This window comes from Sturnira hondurensis, unplaced genomic scaffold (assembly GCF_014824575.4).
Source record: "Sturnira hondurensis isolate 20B ecotype Veracruz unplaced genomic scaffold, ASM1482457v3 Scaffold0025370, whole genome shotgun sequence".
Classification (NCBI taxonomy): Eukaryota; Metazoa; Chordata; class Mammalia; order Chiroptera; family Phyllostomidae; genus Sturnira; species Sturnira hondurensis.
In genome coordinates this window covers 7,948,433-7,962,701 of record NW_028098001.1, presented here as the reverse complement: position 1 = coordinate 7,962,701, position 14,269 = coordinate 7,948,433, and the positions used below count along the sequence as shown (strand labels likewise).

General features: G+C 40.2%; 1 non-coding gene across 1 annotated transcript; it reads left to right on the top strand.

Annotated features, from left to right (window-relative positions):
- The first annotated feature begins 2,086 nt into the window (after positions 1-2,086).
- On the top strand, positions 2,087-2,193 carry LOC118982406 (U6 spliceosomal RNA). Its single transcript, XR_005065533.1, has one exon. It is a non-coding gene; the product is annotated as a U6 spliceosomal RNA (small nuclear RNA).
- The last annotated feature ends 12,076 nt before the right edge of the window (positions 2,194-14,269 follow it).

The following is a 14,269-nucleotide window of genomic DNA, read 5'->3' as shown; positions in this document are numbered from 1 at the left end:
TCAGGCTCACTCTTTGTAAGGAGATGGGGAACAGGATTGTCCTCAAGTGACCCTTCTCAGATCCCAGCATGGGCTGAGGATTTTGAGAAATAAATGAGTGGAATTTGAGGAGAAAAGTAACACTTCGAGATTAAGACTTTGGAACAGGTCAGGCCACCATTTTTCGTTGTTGAGGTTGGCAGCTGCAGGTGTCCGCATTGTGTTATGCTGTTTGTTTTACATTGTGGTCAGAGTTGGAAGTTGGTGAGATGAGCTTTTAACTTGTGTGACTAGGGCAAGTGAGTTTAGGTTTTAAAGTATAGGCTGTTTCATTTTGACTTGGTATTGCAAGAAAGTTGAGATGGGATTAGATCTTTCAGGTATTGGTTGGACAAATGACATTTGCTGTATTAATAGTATTTTCCAGCCAGGTCGTTAGGTAGGGGCTTTAAATGTCAAGGATTTAAGTTCTACATGTTTCACAGAACACTCACGGGGTATGACATTTCTTACCTGCCAGGTCTAAGTAGGCAGCTCTGGGCTGCCTGCTAAAACTCCATTTTGCATACTAAACTGAGAGAGGACTTGGGAATCTAGGCTAAATTTGGATTAATGTGATTTATTCATAAGCTTGAGTTGGTTATTCCCTACCATATTCTTTCAAACTGGCTCTGAATTTCTTAATAGCAGCATCTCTATCCTTGGTTTTAGTTTACAGAGAGCCACACTTTGGATCCAATCAAAGAAATGTGGCAGATTTTACTAATAAAATAACAAAGAGGTTTTGAAGCCCTTATTGTGATAATAAATGTGCTATATTTTTCAACAGATATGAATGAATTAATACAGTTATTGCAAACTCAGAAGCAAGAAAGATGATGAAAGAGGTCTTTTTAAACATTCTCTATTTCCAAAAATCAGATTTGCCTAGAAATTCAATAAGGAGTTGGAGTAATCTAAAAATAGTTATTCAAACAGAAAAAAACCCCTATTCAGTCCTAGTAATGTAATAAAAGTAATGGAAGAAATGAAGCACAATTTTAAAGGGATGATGAACAAGAAGAAGAAAGAGCTTTAATTGAAACAGATATTTGAAAATAAGCTGGGAAATGAGACCTTGAAACCTCAAAGTTCAGACCTGACCTATGTAAAGGGCAAAGTAAGGTGCACCCAGGTCTAACTACTGTTGCAGGAACTCTTTGTAAAAGTGGACTTGTTTTGCATGGTAACTGGATTGGAAAAGCTAACAGACCCCAAACAATGTGAGAGGAAGAGGAGTAACATTTCAAGCACAGACTAGAATGACTGCCTGAGGGAGCCAGTTCCCAGGGGATATAGGAAAAGTCATCTTTATGTTTTCAGTTGTGGAGTCTAAACCAAGAGTGATTGGAAAACCACCCTACTCCTTCTCGATAACTGTCCTCTCAAGTCTTCCAAGGTTGCATATTTGCCTGCATCCCAAATCCAGGCCACTGTCCCAACAAGACAAGAAGACAAGATCTGTGTATACAAAAACGCTTCAAACAGAGACTCTTAGACTACTGGGAATCCCTGAGGAAACTTTTTCCAGCGGATCTCAAAGGTGAGAAAAATTAAATTCCCAAAGTTATGTGGTAGCATTTAAGAACACAATGTATATAAGCAGAAGAAATAATAATGCAACTTATTTAACTACTTGTTTAGTATTTTGTTGCTTAAAATATATATACATATCTTCATCAAGCCTCTCAATACCCTGTAATTTAGGATTGTTAGTTCCAGAATTATTAACGAGGGGACTGAAGTTCAGCAGGCTGTTACTTGCTAAAGAAGATTCAACCAGCAACTGAGCCGTCACCCAGAACTCCGAGTTCTACATCCAGAACTTCATTCCTTGGAGCCACACTGCTCTTCCCAACTCTCACATGGGTTGTTGAGCCTGAAGAACGACCAGTGACTATGTAGGGTCTGGGCAGTGGAATAAGACAAAAATATTTTGAAAACTAATATTACGGAGAGTGAGTGATCAAATGAATGCCACAGTTGATGCTTTAGCCTTTTAAGAAATAATTTATGAGTGGCTCAGTTTTGTTTGAGGGAACAATAGACTTTTAAACCAACAATTTTAGTGCTCACTTTGGCAGCACATATACTAAAATTGAAACAATACAGAGAAGATTAGCATGGCCCCTGTGCAAGGATGACATGCAAATCTGTGAAGCGTTCCATATTTTTTGAGAAAGAACAACAAAGTAGGAGGGATCACAACACCTGATATCAAACTGTATTACAAGTCCACTGTAATCAAAACAGCCTGGTACTGGCATAAAAACAGGCACATAGACCAATAGAATAGAACAGAGAACCCAGAAATAAACCCAACTCTCTACAGTCAATTAATATTCGACAAAGGGGGCAATAACATAAAATGGAGTAAAGATAGCCTCTTCAACAAATGGTGTTGGGAGAACTGGACAGCCACATGCAAAAAAAATGAAACTTAAGCACCAACTTACACCATACACCAAAATTAATTCAAGGTGGATAAAAGACTTAAATATAAGCTGTGAAACCTTTAAAGTCCTAGAGGAGAACATTGGCAGGAAAATCTCAGATATTGCATGCAGCAATATTTTTACTGATACATCCCCTAGAGCAAGGGACATAAAGGAAAGAATAAACAAATGGGACCTCATCAAAATTAAAAGCTTCTGCATGGCTAAGGAAAACAGTATCAAGATACAAAGAGAAGCAACTGTTTGGGAAAACATATTTGCCAATGATACCTCAGACAAAGGTTTAATCTCCAAAATATACAAAGAACTCACTCGACTACACTCAAAGAAGACAAGCAACCCAATTAAAAAATGGGCAAAGGACTTGAACAGACATTCCTCCAAGGAGAACATACAGAGGATCCAGAGACACATGAAAAGAGGCTCGATATTTCTAGCTGTCAGAGAGATGCAAATTAAAACCACAATGAGATACCGCTTTACACCAATCAGAATGGCTATCATAAATAAAGAAACAAACAACAAGTGCTGGAGAGGTTGTGGGGAAAAGGGGACCCTAGCTCACTGCTGGTGGGATTGCAGACTGGTACAACCACTATGGAAAACAGTATGGAACTTTCTCAGAAAACTAAAAATGAATGTGCCTTTTGACCCAGCAATTCCACTGCTGGGATTGTATCCTAAGCACCTTAGAACACCAATCCCAAAGAACCTATGCACCCCAGTGTTCATAGCAGCACAATTTACAATAGCCAAGAGTTGGAAGCAACCTAGGTGCCCATTAGTAAACGAATGGATCAAAAAACTATGGTACATTTACACAATGGAATTCTATGCAGCAGAAAGAAAGAAGGAGATCCTATTTTTGCAACATCATGGATGGAACTGGAAAGCATTATGCTGAGTGAAATAAGCCAGATGTTGAAGGACAAATACCATATGATCTCACCTTTAACAGGAATCTAAACAACAAAACAAACAAGCAAGCAAAATATGACCAATGACACTCAATTACGGAACAGGCTGACAGGGTCCAGAGAGGAGAGGGGAGAGAATCATAGGGGAAAAGGGGAGGGACTCACGAATAAGTATAAAGGACACATGGACAATAATTAAGGTGGGGGGTGGAAAGGGGAGGGAGGTGGGGAGCACGGGGGGGGGGGCAGGGCAGGGGATATAAAACAGAAAACTGTAATTGAATAAGAATTAAATTTAAAAAATAAATATATAAAAATATATAAATAAATAAATAAAATAGAAATATGAAAAAAACCAACAATTTTAAACATATTTGAGCAGACTTAGAAAAATGGTTACATATAATAAAAACACCCCTTCTCCAGCCAGCATGAACAGTTATTATTATGAATAATTTATATTTCTCTAGGGGATTGTGCTATTTATTGCTCTTAATTATTTGTTTTTCAAGTGCCACTACAGATTCCCTGGGGAAACCCTTGAGAGGAGGAAGTTGTCATGCTGGGGGAAACATCAGCTGATGCCTCTCTGGTACTGGAGCTGCAGGTAGTGACAGCAATTGCCCTTCATTAGCCCCGCAGAGCTCATGGAGCACAGTTCTAAATGGGCATTTGGCATGGATAATAATTTTATCTTTTCTAAAGAAAAACTTCTTTAGAAGGAAGGTATACAAAAATTAAAATGGACTGTTGAAAAGAAAGAAGAATCTCAAGTTGTTTGTTTTTATTCTTTGTACTAAATGAAATAATATTTTATTAAATACACTTTGGGAGAGAACAACGTGGGCACTGAAAAAAATAAGTTAGGAATCCTGATGTTTGGATTCTGTTATAGGGTGCCATTAACCCACTAGGATTTTTGTGCTGTGAATTCTTAATTTATGAAACAGTGTGGGAGGTGATTATGATGAAGAATTGGGCCAAGTAGAAGAAGCCTTAGTTCAATACCAGGGAGCTGGGAGTAAACAAAAGACAGTCTAAGTGTAGACGAAGAAATGTCTCAAAGCAACGTATGCAATCTAGGCAAAGTCCACAGTCTCTTTAGTTACTCTTTTTAAAACTGAGGGAAAACTGGTCAAGATGTAAAGTTCTCTAGGACCATAGGAACCAGTAGTGAGCAACTCAGACCTGCTGCTGTAGCTCGAGTGCCTCTTGGGGGCAGATGGTGGGGATTCGGTTCTGTGATGCAAAAATGGGCACCCATCTAAGTCATAGATGATCCCCAGATGGCATGCTTTGGTGCCAGTCATCTGTGGCTTCCAGACTCTTTGTCATTGCTAGTTTCTTACTAGTTGCAAAATATTTTTTAATACTTAGCCTAGTCTGAAGTTGACTGAAGATTCACTGACCAGCTCTGTGAACTTATTACTGTCGCAGAGGTTGTGCTACAGGACCTCTACATTTTTTACCAAAATGCACATCCTCTGGTGTGCTGAACTATATCCTACCTCAGACTCTCATCTCCTAGGGTCCAGGTCAGAAAGTTAGTTTCCAAAACACAATAAAAATTTTTCACTCTTTTTACAAATGAGTGAAAATTTTTTTCACATTTGTGAATATGCATAAATCAGTGTTCTGATAAATAGGAAGAGTCAAGTTGATGGTTTTAAAGGGAGTAGGTAATTTGGATACAAAGCAACATGCTTCTCCCCACAAATCCAGAAGTATACAAGCAGGTTGAACTGCTACTCATAACCCCCTTAGAGGACCCTCTGAACAAGAGATAGTTTGAATTGTTTAGCACAGTTGAAAGGTCCTGCATACACTGGCCCAGGCCTACCCTCCAGCCTCTTCTCTCACACACATTGTCCTCCCACCTTTGCACTGATCGTTCCTGTCAAACTGAACCCTCCCCACTCCAGGTCCAGGCACATTCTTTTCCATGGAGTGCCTGCCCCCTTCATAAGCCCTCAAATTCTGAACTTTCCTGTATACTTTAGGTAACACATCCTTCAGGTCTCCTTCCCTGGCACCCAAGGCTATTTCAGACTCTCCTAGAGTTTTGAACACCCTCATCTTCCTCCTGTCATCATGTTTCTTGCACTGTGTCTGAGATTCCCAAACTGCACTGAGGTGTTCTGCATCAGCAAATCCACAGGGGGCACTCTGGGACACTTTAACATTTTGAGGGTACCACAGAGACAGCTGTTGGCTATCACATGGACTACTATATTAAGTTACTTGGACTTAATTACTTAATAGATCAGACTATTAGATTTTACTTTAACCTACAAGCACATGAGAATGTTAATGTGACACTAAAGACAAAGTATGGGAACCTTGGCCCTAAACTGCAGTTGTCTCTTTACTTGTCTGAGTGTCTTATCAGAATATTTTTTGTGTGTTATGAAAGTCTTTGGGAATCAGTGAAAAGTTTTATTCCATTTTCTAGAAAAAAACTACATGTGCTCCTGCATTTAAGAGATTCATGGGCCCTTGCAGGCCATCTGTGGACCCCAGTAAGAAATACAGCACAGAGTTTGACATAAGCTAATTGAATGATTGGGCAAAAAGCTTAACCTGTCTGGTTTTACATTTGTGGGAGAGTAAGGGGGAATTTCAATCCTGGAAATAATCCTTAGGAAGGGAGAAAATGCACAGTCGTTTGCAAGAAGAAGAAAATGAAGATTTAGCTCTAAATATTGGAGATGTGGAGTCTAATCAATAAAATCTTTCTTTTGGTTTCTGAACCAATTAACAGTAGACAGAAAGGACCAAATAGGACAAAAGTATCTATTCTATGAATGGTGTAAATGTAATAGACAAGAAGCTGAAATTGGACTCTAGTTGGGGAGGCATAGACCTCTGGTTAATGCATGGGAAATGGGAGACATTAAGGAACAGTGGCTTTGCTGATTCATAAGACAAGAAGCAGGGGATAGATCATAAGAGACAGAGCTACTTGTGGGTAGATATTGATGACGCATGCCTGCTCAGAGGAAAAATGCCAACCCAGTGATGTTAATCTCTCACCGGTTTCCCTATACGAGTCTCTTCACCCCTTTGGTAAGGATGGGAAATAGCACACAAGGTATGTTCACAGTAGTTCCTTGAAAGAGGGCAAGTGTTTCTGTTATCATTGCTGACGTCTGTTTTTCTGTCTGTCAGTAGACACATGGTCTCCAATCTCACTCAGAAGATACCAACAGGTCTGAAGAATGCCTACATAGAAGTCAAGGAGAAAATAAATACATCTTAAGAAGAGGCTCACACAAATTCTGATTCTTAGAGGTTTATTTTTTCTCTCTCTGTCTCTCCATCTCTCCATCTCTCCATATGTCTGTCTCTCTTTGGTCACCTTGTAAATATCTCCATTTATATTAATTATGAGCTGCACTACCCATTGCAGCTAGTTAATGTCCCTGATTGTCACAAGACCAGCAGACCTCCCCGACCACCCCAACACTAAGGCCACCTCTCTAGTCTCTGCAGCACCTTGCCTTTGCTAGGTGAGCAATCATCCTATTTCAGTTACAGATGTTGTTTTTGGCATTGCTGTAAGAGCTAAGGACCTTGTTGTTTCATGAGCGGGGTTTATTTATTCATTAATCTTTACCAGTAAAAACATTTTACTTCTCGCTCTGATTGCCTCTATAACTTCTTGAAAGGATGATGACTTCTATTTAAATTATTATTTGCTCGTCTAGAATAAATTACCACTTTTCAAATCAAATCTTTCCCCTGATAATTTATTTTACTCTGTTGTAAATCTCAAGGATGGGCTTTTTTCTCTGCATGGGGAAAGAGAGAGAGACAGGGTTTTAGCTGAAGTGTCAGTCTCAAAATTGTAGGTGAATGAGGGGAGACACCTCTCTTGAGAAGTCATTGGGTAAATAGTTTGTTCCTACCTAACCAATCTCCCTTCACTGATTTGATTATTTAATGGGAAATCTGGGAGGGGGAGAGAGGTTACAGGAGGTTGACAAGATTCAGAGAAACTGATCTCTGCTCTGTCCGAAGGCAAGATTTCTGGCTAGCATATAAACAGTATGCTATTTCCTTACCTAATGGCTACACTTGTGTTTCTGGTATTCAATTACATAAGGAAAATCAGTAGGTATGAAATAAGCTGGGATCCAGCCTTTCAGAATTAGAAATATATAAATTGGGGAGGACAGACTGAGTTGAAGATCAGTAGAAGCATCTGAGCCTACTTCATGAAAGTGACACAGAGTTGTGGGTCACTGTGGCACCAGAAATAGGAGATGGTTCTTTGAACATTTGAACAACTGGAGTCAAAATAAAACAGTAAACTTAATATATACAGACTATTTTCAGGACCAACTAATCTAAGAAAACCATAGAGGCTGAATTTATGAACTAGAATGGCCACTGGATCAGGCAGGGATTGTCAGTAAAAGAGACAGGCAAGCACACTGGTCAACAGCAAGAGACCTTGGGGAAAGGTGGAGGCGGCCAGGGAGCTCACATGCTGTGTGAACACACAGTTGTTGCTCAGTTTCCATTGTTGGCATGTGAGGTTCTGACCCGAGCAGTGCAAGATCTGTCAAGATTTTAAAGAAGTGATTTAAAGACTTTAATTTTTATTATAAAAAGTTATTTAAAGAAGACAATATGAGATCTCTCTAATTCCAAATGCTGTGAAGAGATTTAAACTTTTATAACTTTGGGCAGATCAGACGAAATATTTCTAGCCCTTGAATTAGCCAATAGGCCACCAGTTCTCAGCTCTGGTATCTGACAAGGAGACACCAGATTTTTTTTTTTTTTTGAACAAAGGAAGAAGTGTTTATTCTTTTATTCATCCATTTAACATCTGTCTGTCCAGTGCCTGCTATATAGTATACTGGTCTGTGACACAGTACTGTAACAGGGCGCATCCAGGAGGGGGGCGCCCCAAAAAAGAATTTGGAATGGGGTCCAGAGCTCAGGGTGTCTAGGAAATATTAAGATGTCCTCACCGCCCCCCACCCAGGGGGAAGAGACAAATGGAGCAGGGCCACTGAGAGTTGTTTTGCATAGCAACAGCTTTGCAGCTAACCTCTGGAATGGTCATTTAATGTATCTATAACCTTTAACTGGTTTCATAGATATGTTAAATAGCTGTGGCCATGCTCTGGGCCAGGGAGAAGGGAGTGGCTTCTACCCAGGATGTAACTGGGGGCTGGTTCCCTGAGTGACAGTGCCTGCGTGAGAGCTAGGAATGGATTGGCTCCACACCATGGGGCCACACTTGCCCAAACTCACGATGGCAGCCCAGTAAACTTGTAATAATACAGAAATACTGGCCGGTGTAACTGACTGTGGGAGGAGTTGGAAATAGGGGTACAGAGGAAGATGGGCACGGGGATTTAAACTGAGATGCGGCAGCCATTGGAGAGAGAGCCATGTGGCTTTAGCAGAGTGAGGACCCCCTCTTGCCCAGGTGAAGGAGAGAGCCACACGGTTTCAACTGAGTTAAGACCCCTGCAGTCATGTAAGGAAGAGCCACGCAGTTTCAGCAGAGTAAGGGTCCCCTCTTGGCCAGCTGAAAGAGAGAGCCATGTGGTTTTAGAGTGAGGACTCCCTCTTGCCTAGGTGAAAGGGAAAACCACGCAGCTTTGCCAGAATGGAGATCCCTGCGGCCAGGTGAAGAAGAAAGACGTGTGCTTTTGGTGGAGAGCGGCTTTGGTAGAAGAGGCCCACGTGGCTTTGGGGCGCTCCCTTTGGCTGAGTGGCCTGGAAAGCAGGAGAGACTTTGACTGGAACTTGGTACAAAGAACTCTTGCCAGTGGAAGGTGCCGCATGACTTTGGATTAGTTGGAGATCCTTCCTGGACAGTAACACAGCTCACAGTGCCAGCGACCTGAAAAATAGACGTGTGCTTCTTTTCCTGATTTACAGTACCCAGGGTTAGGACAGGGGGAGAAGGGAGTGCTGTGTGTGTGTGTGTGTGTGTGTGTGTAGGTGTATACCCTAAAAGACTTTGATATTTTAATGGAGGCATTAGGCCTGAATTGCATTAAATAAACATCTTGTTTCCTTTTTACAAATCTCTGGCACTGAGAGATGTCTTTCCAATTGGCGGTGGACAGAAGAGCCCAGTAGGTAATAGTATACCATCCTTGCGAGGGGCCCCTGTTGTTCTGTAGCAGTTTTTGGCATCCCTCGGTGGGCCAATATTGTCCCCCGCCTTGGACCTCTTTTTGATAACAGTACCAGCCTTTGTGAAACTTACATTTTGGTTGGGAAAGCAGGTGGTAAATGGAAAAAGATATAAGTAGGTAACACAGTTCAGGTAGTGACAAGTATTATGGAGAGTAGAAATCAAACCAGGAGAAGAGAGAAGGGTGAAGGGTGTTATTTTATGTATTATTGGCAAAGGCCTCTGCAGCAAAATCTCTCAGAATAGAGACCCACACAAAGTAAGGGGGAACATGGTGCACTGTGTATGAATGGGGTGGGAGGTAGAAGTAGGGAGGCACCAGACAGAGTGCAGAGGCCCTGAGGCAAAGCCGTCGTACTTCAGAGTACTGTATCTGGAAAAAGGAGTCTGCGATGGTGGAGGAAAACTGAGCAAGGAAAAGAGTTGTCAGTAAGTCAGAGTCAGGGAAGTAGCAAAAATTCATATTACATGGGCCACGTGGAGCTACTTTTAAATGTTGCCCGTCCTTCAAAATCCATTTCAAAGGGGGATACCTAAAACAATAGGGGAAAATAATGATAGCTGTTGAAGCTAAGTGATGGACGCGTGGGTTACCAGAGAGTTTGTTGTATCTTCTACTTTTGTGTGAGCTTGCTTTTTATTTATTTATTTTACATTCCAGAGAGGAGGAAGGGGGAGAAAGAGAGAAACATCCATGTGAGGAAAACATTCATTGGTTGCTTCCCACACATGCCCTGACCTAGGATCAAACCACAACCTAGGCATGTGCCCTGACCAGGAATCAAACTCTGGACTTACGAAATGATGCTATAACCAACTGAGCCACACCGGCCATGGTGAATCTGGTTGTTTTTTAAACAAAATTTTAAAAAGTTCTACTTTGAGTTCTGTATTTTCCATTCCTGTCCTACTTGTTTTTCTGAACTCCCCAAGTAATATTTTTTGAATAACTCAATCAGATAATGCTTTAATTTTGTCATTTATCCATTTTCATGTCTTTTCTTCTCAGTTAATTTGTAAGTACCTGAAAATTGGGACCATGATTCACATTTCTTTTTTGTCTTAGCATTTAGCGCATTGATGAAAAGTTCACTTAATACATTTGATGAGTGGGTTCATCAAATACTTCAGTATCTACTTTATGCCCAGTTGTGTGATAGATAAGGGTGGGGGGAGGGATCCTAAGATGTAGTTCTTGTTCTCTAAAAACTTCCAATATTCAGGTAGACACTGATATTACAGGGAAGAATGTTGAGAACTAGGGTACATGTGATAAATGGTAGAAAGGGAAACTAAGGATCAGGTATGCAGAGAAAATGCTGACTATTGCGTGTAAAGCTGTTCTATACACTCTTTCAGGCTTCACTTGTTACCCAGTGAAAGCTGAATAAAACAAAAACAGATGTTTTTATTTCAGTATGGTTATCTTAGTTTGATGTGATGATTTTTAATAGTTCTTTTAGACTACACTCAGTATCTTTAAGAAGACAAACACTAGCATCTTAGAGACATTTTTTATATTTCTTTCTCCAGCTGTCAAAACAAAATTTCACTGGACAAGTTAAACTGTAGAGGAGAACTTTGTTTAAGGCCATTGCAATACAGGAGAGAGGCCAGAACTCAGTCTGAACTCAATTCCAGTCTGAAACAAAGAGTGGGAGGATTTTTAAGCACCTGGGTGAGAGGGAGAACAGAGGCAGGTCATGTGTTTGCTAATTGGATTTACTGAAGAAAATGTAAATTTTCTCAGGTCTTTGTGAATACTGGTAGTTTTACAACTTGCAGCCAGGTGCCTGCTGAATTTAGGCTCAGGAAATAGGGATGCTATGTCCCCTGGTGCTTCAAAGAGATGGCTCTTAAACCCTTGAAAAAGACGTTTCTGGGTTTCAAAACTGGCAAGAGGCTTTTTACAAGGTTTACATATATCTCAGAGAAAGAATTTACAGTGTTAAGCTTTCTAAAGTAAATGCTTTAAGAAAAGGGAAGTCAGGACCTCAAGCCATGGAGACCTTGTCTGAAGTTTAGTTCGGCTGAGGGGGCATCTTAGTCACCACCTTTCTCTCCAACATGGTACCTGAGGGTCTGGGCAGGTGTGTGGCTTTTATGATCTCCAGGTGACTGGTAATATGTGGTCAAATCTTCTGGTTTCTTTGTCTACATTGTGGTACCCTTTGTTTGCTTGGCTGCTATTCATACTGTTAGACCTTGTGGCTGAAGTATATTCCACAGTTGTGACTTGTCCAGTCTTTTTTCTTGGCTTGATAAGAGTCTAAAGCCGTGGCTCTCAGCCATGGATGACCTCCCCCACCCTTCAAGAAGAGAGGGCTGTGGCTAGGTGGGCAGGAATAGTATGTGAGATTAGGTCTTCCAGGAGTTTAAACATGTATTAGGACAAAATCCTTAACTCTCAGAATTTTTTTCAATACATTCCTTTTTTTCTAGGCAGACATCTGAAGAGAGTGAATAGAGTACCCATGATTGACTTTACCTCCACCCTCTATTTCCCTTTATGTGTCTCTCTTCTTCCTGAAACACTTTAGGACTGGATGGACAAGGCTTCTCTTTTACTTCCCTGGCTTGATGTCTCTATACTTCCATAAGGCAGGAAGCCCCAGGTTCCAGCCTGAGGGGAGAAAGGGACAAAGTCCTCAGGGGAGACAATAAACTAAAGGAATTTATAAAATATTATCTCTGGTCTTCTCTTTAAGCACTTAATTTTACCCTGGGAATTAAACCTCACATTTGGCCTCAAGAGGGTAGAAGGCTACAAAGCAATCATACTTTTTAAAAAAGTTAAAGTGCATTAGTTTAATATGTGCAAAATATTAAACGGTCCCCATCACAAAGAGTCTAGTCTATTTTATAAATTGCTAAAGAGAGTATCCTAGTTCAGGTGAGTGATGGGTATAGTAGAGATAAGAAAGTTTCAGTACAGACTGAGTAAGAAAGGAAAGCTTTGAGGGAGATATAAGTTTCAGGTGCATAAGATCAGGTTTCATATCTAAAAACAGCACTTAATTAGAACTGGGGAATAAGAGACTCTCCAAAAGAGTTTAAAATTTTGGAGTTTGAGCAGATCTAGATGACATAATTTCTAAAATATATCCCTCAGGCAGCCAGTGAATTCTACTTTTTGTTCTGGAGACCCATGTACTCCTAATATGGTAGTGTGTGATGAAATTTTCTGACCAAGACCAGCACCATCACCAGGCAAAGGAAATCCCCAGTTTGAATGTTAGATGTTTTAAGACTTCAGAAAAGTCACCCTAAGTTGTAAGATCACCTAAGTCACCCTAAGTTGTAAGTCACCCTAAGTTGAAGATCACCCTAAGTTGTAAGTCACCCTAAGTTGTAAGATCCCTCTCCCTCGCTCCTGCTTTACCTCCATTGACAATAGCACCACACATTCTCTTAAATTCAGCCTGTAGCTTATATATACATAAGGTTTACATACATACAAGGTATGTATATACCTTGTATATATACTCTAATGCACTCGTCACAGATGCCAAAGTCTTCTCTTCCTCGAATCTGCTCACATTTATTTCCTAAAAGTTACTAATTGCCCATTGAAAAAAGAAACAGGGAGAAACAATTTTGTAAGAAAACAACTTTGGAATATACAAAAAGTCAACTTGTTTTTTTTTCCTTAGGTTGCCTCCTTTTCAGAGTTTATCTCTTGGTCTTTGAATTTCATGACTAGTGGTTGGCCAGTGGGAGATGTCAAGGTAGAGTCACATATACACACTGTGAGACAGCTGTGAAGGTGGAAGGGGAAAGGGAATTTTCTAAAAACTATCCTTTATTGTCATTTTTTCTGATGGCTTTCAAAAAATAACTGGTCTTATAAATGAATTTCCTCTCATGTTAATTTTGTATTTTTAGACTAAGCCGGGTGAAGGACAATGAAGCAAATAACAAAAGCAGCAATCTTGAAAATTAATAGCTTCAGCACTGCTTACCCTTATTTGCCTGTTGAAAAGGCATGACTGATCAATGTTTTGCATGCAATGCAGACAGTTTGATTGTCTGAAAACTTTTAAATTATAATTTCTTCTCTTTATAACTGTTTTAGTAAAGTACTAGGATGTCAGCGGCAGAATTCCAATGTTGTACAAGTTGAAAAAATGTGTTTAGATTGTTCTCCTTACCTCTCTCTCTTTTTCCCTCTGTCCCCATCCCTTCCTGTCTTCTGTAGCTATAATAGAACTTTGGCATTAGCATGAGTTGGCATTAAATGCCTGCTGTCCCAAGCATTTAGTCTTCTACAAGTCAGTTAATGTTTATTGCTTTTTCTTGCATGATTCCTGTGAGATTTAGAGATTTTTGTGAAATACATGGCACATAGCACGTGATTTGTGTTCAATGAATAGTAGCTACTACCATAATTGATTTAACATTTTTTTACCTACCCTGTATAAGAACCATATTTTGACAAGGGTATCAAAGCACTAATTGTTTGGCATTATTAGTAGCAGACTTCATTATAGGCAAAGCCAAGGCAAGCTGATGGTTATAATTTATGATCTAACACCCTGATATGATGGAGGAAGGTCTATTCAAGTACTCTTGGCATATAGTTAATGTTAGTTGTCATCCATGGAAAGGATATAGACTCAGCTGTGAAAACTTTAATCCTGTAACTGTCCATACCCCTTCTCAATTGCATAACGAGAGGCCATTTGGTTTAGAGAATGGACAATGGCTGACAT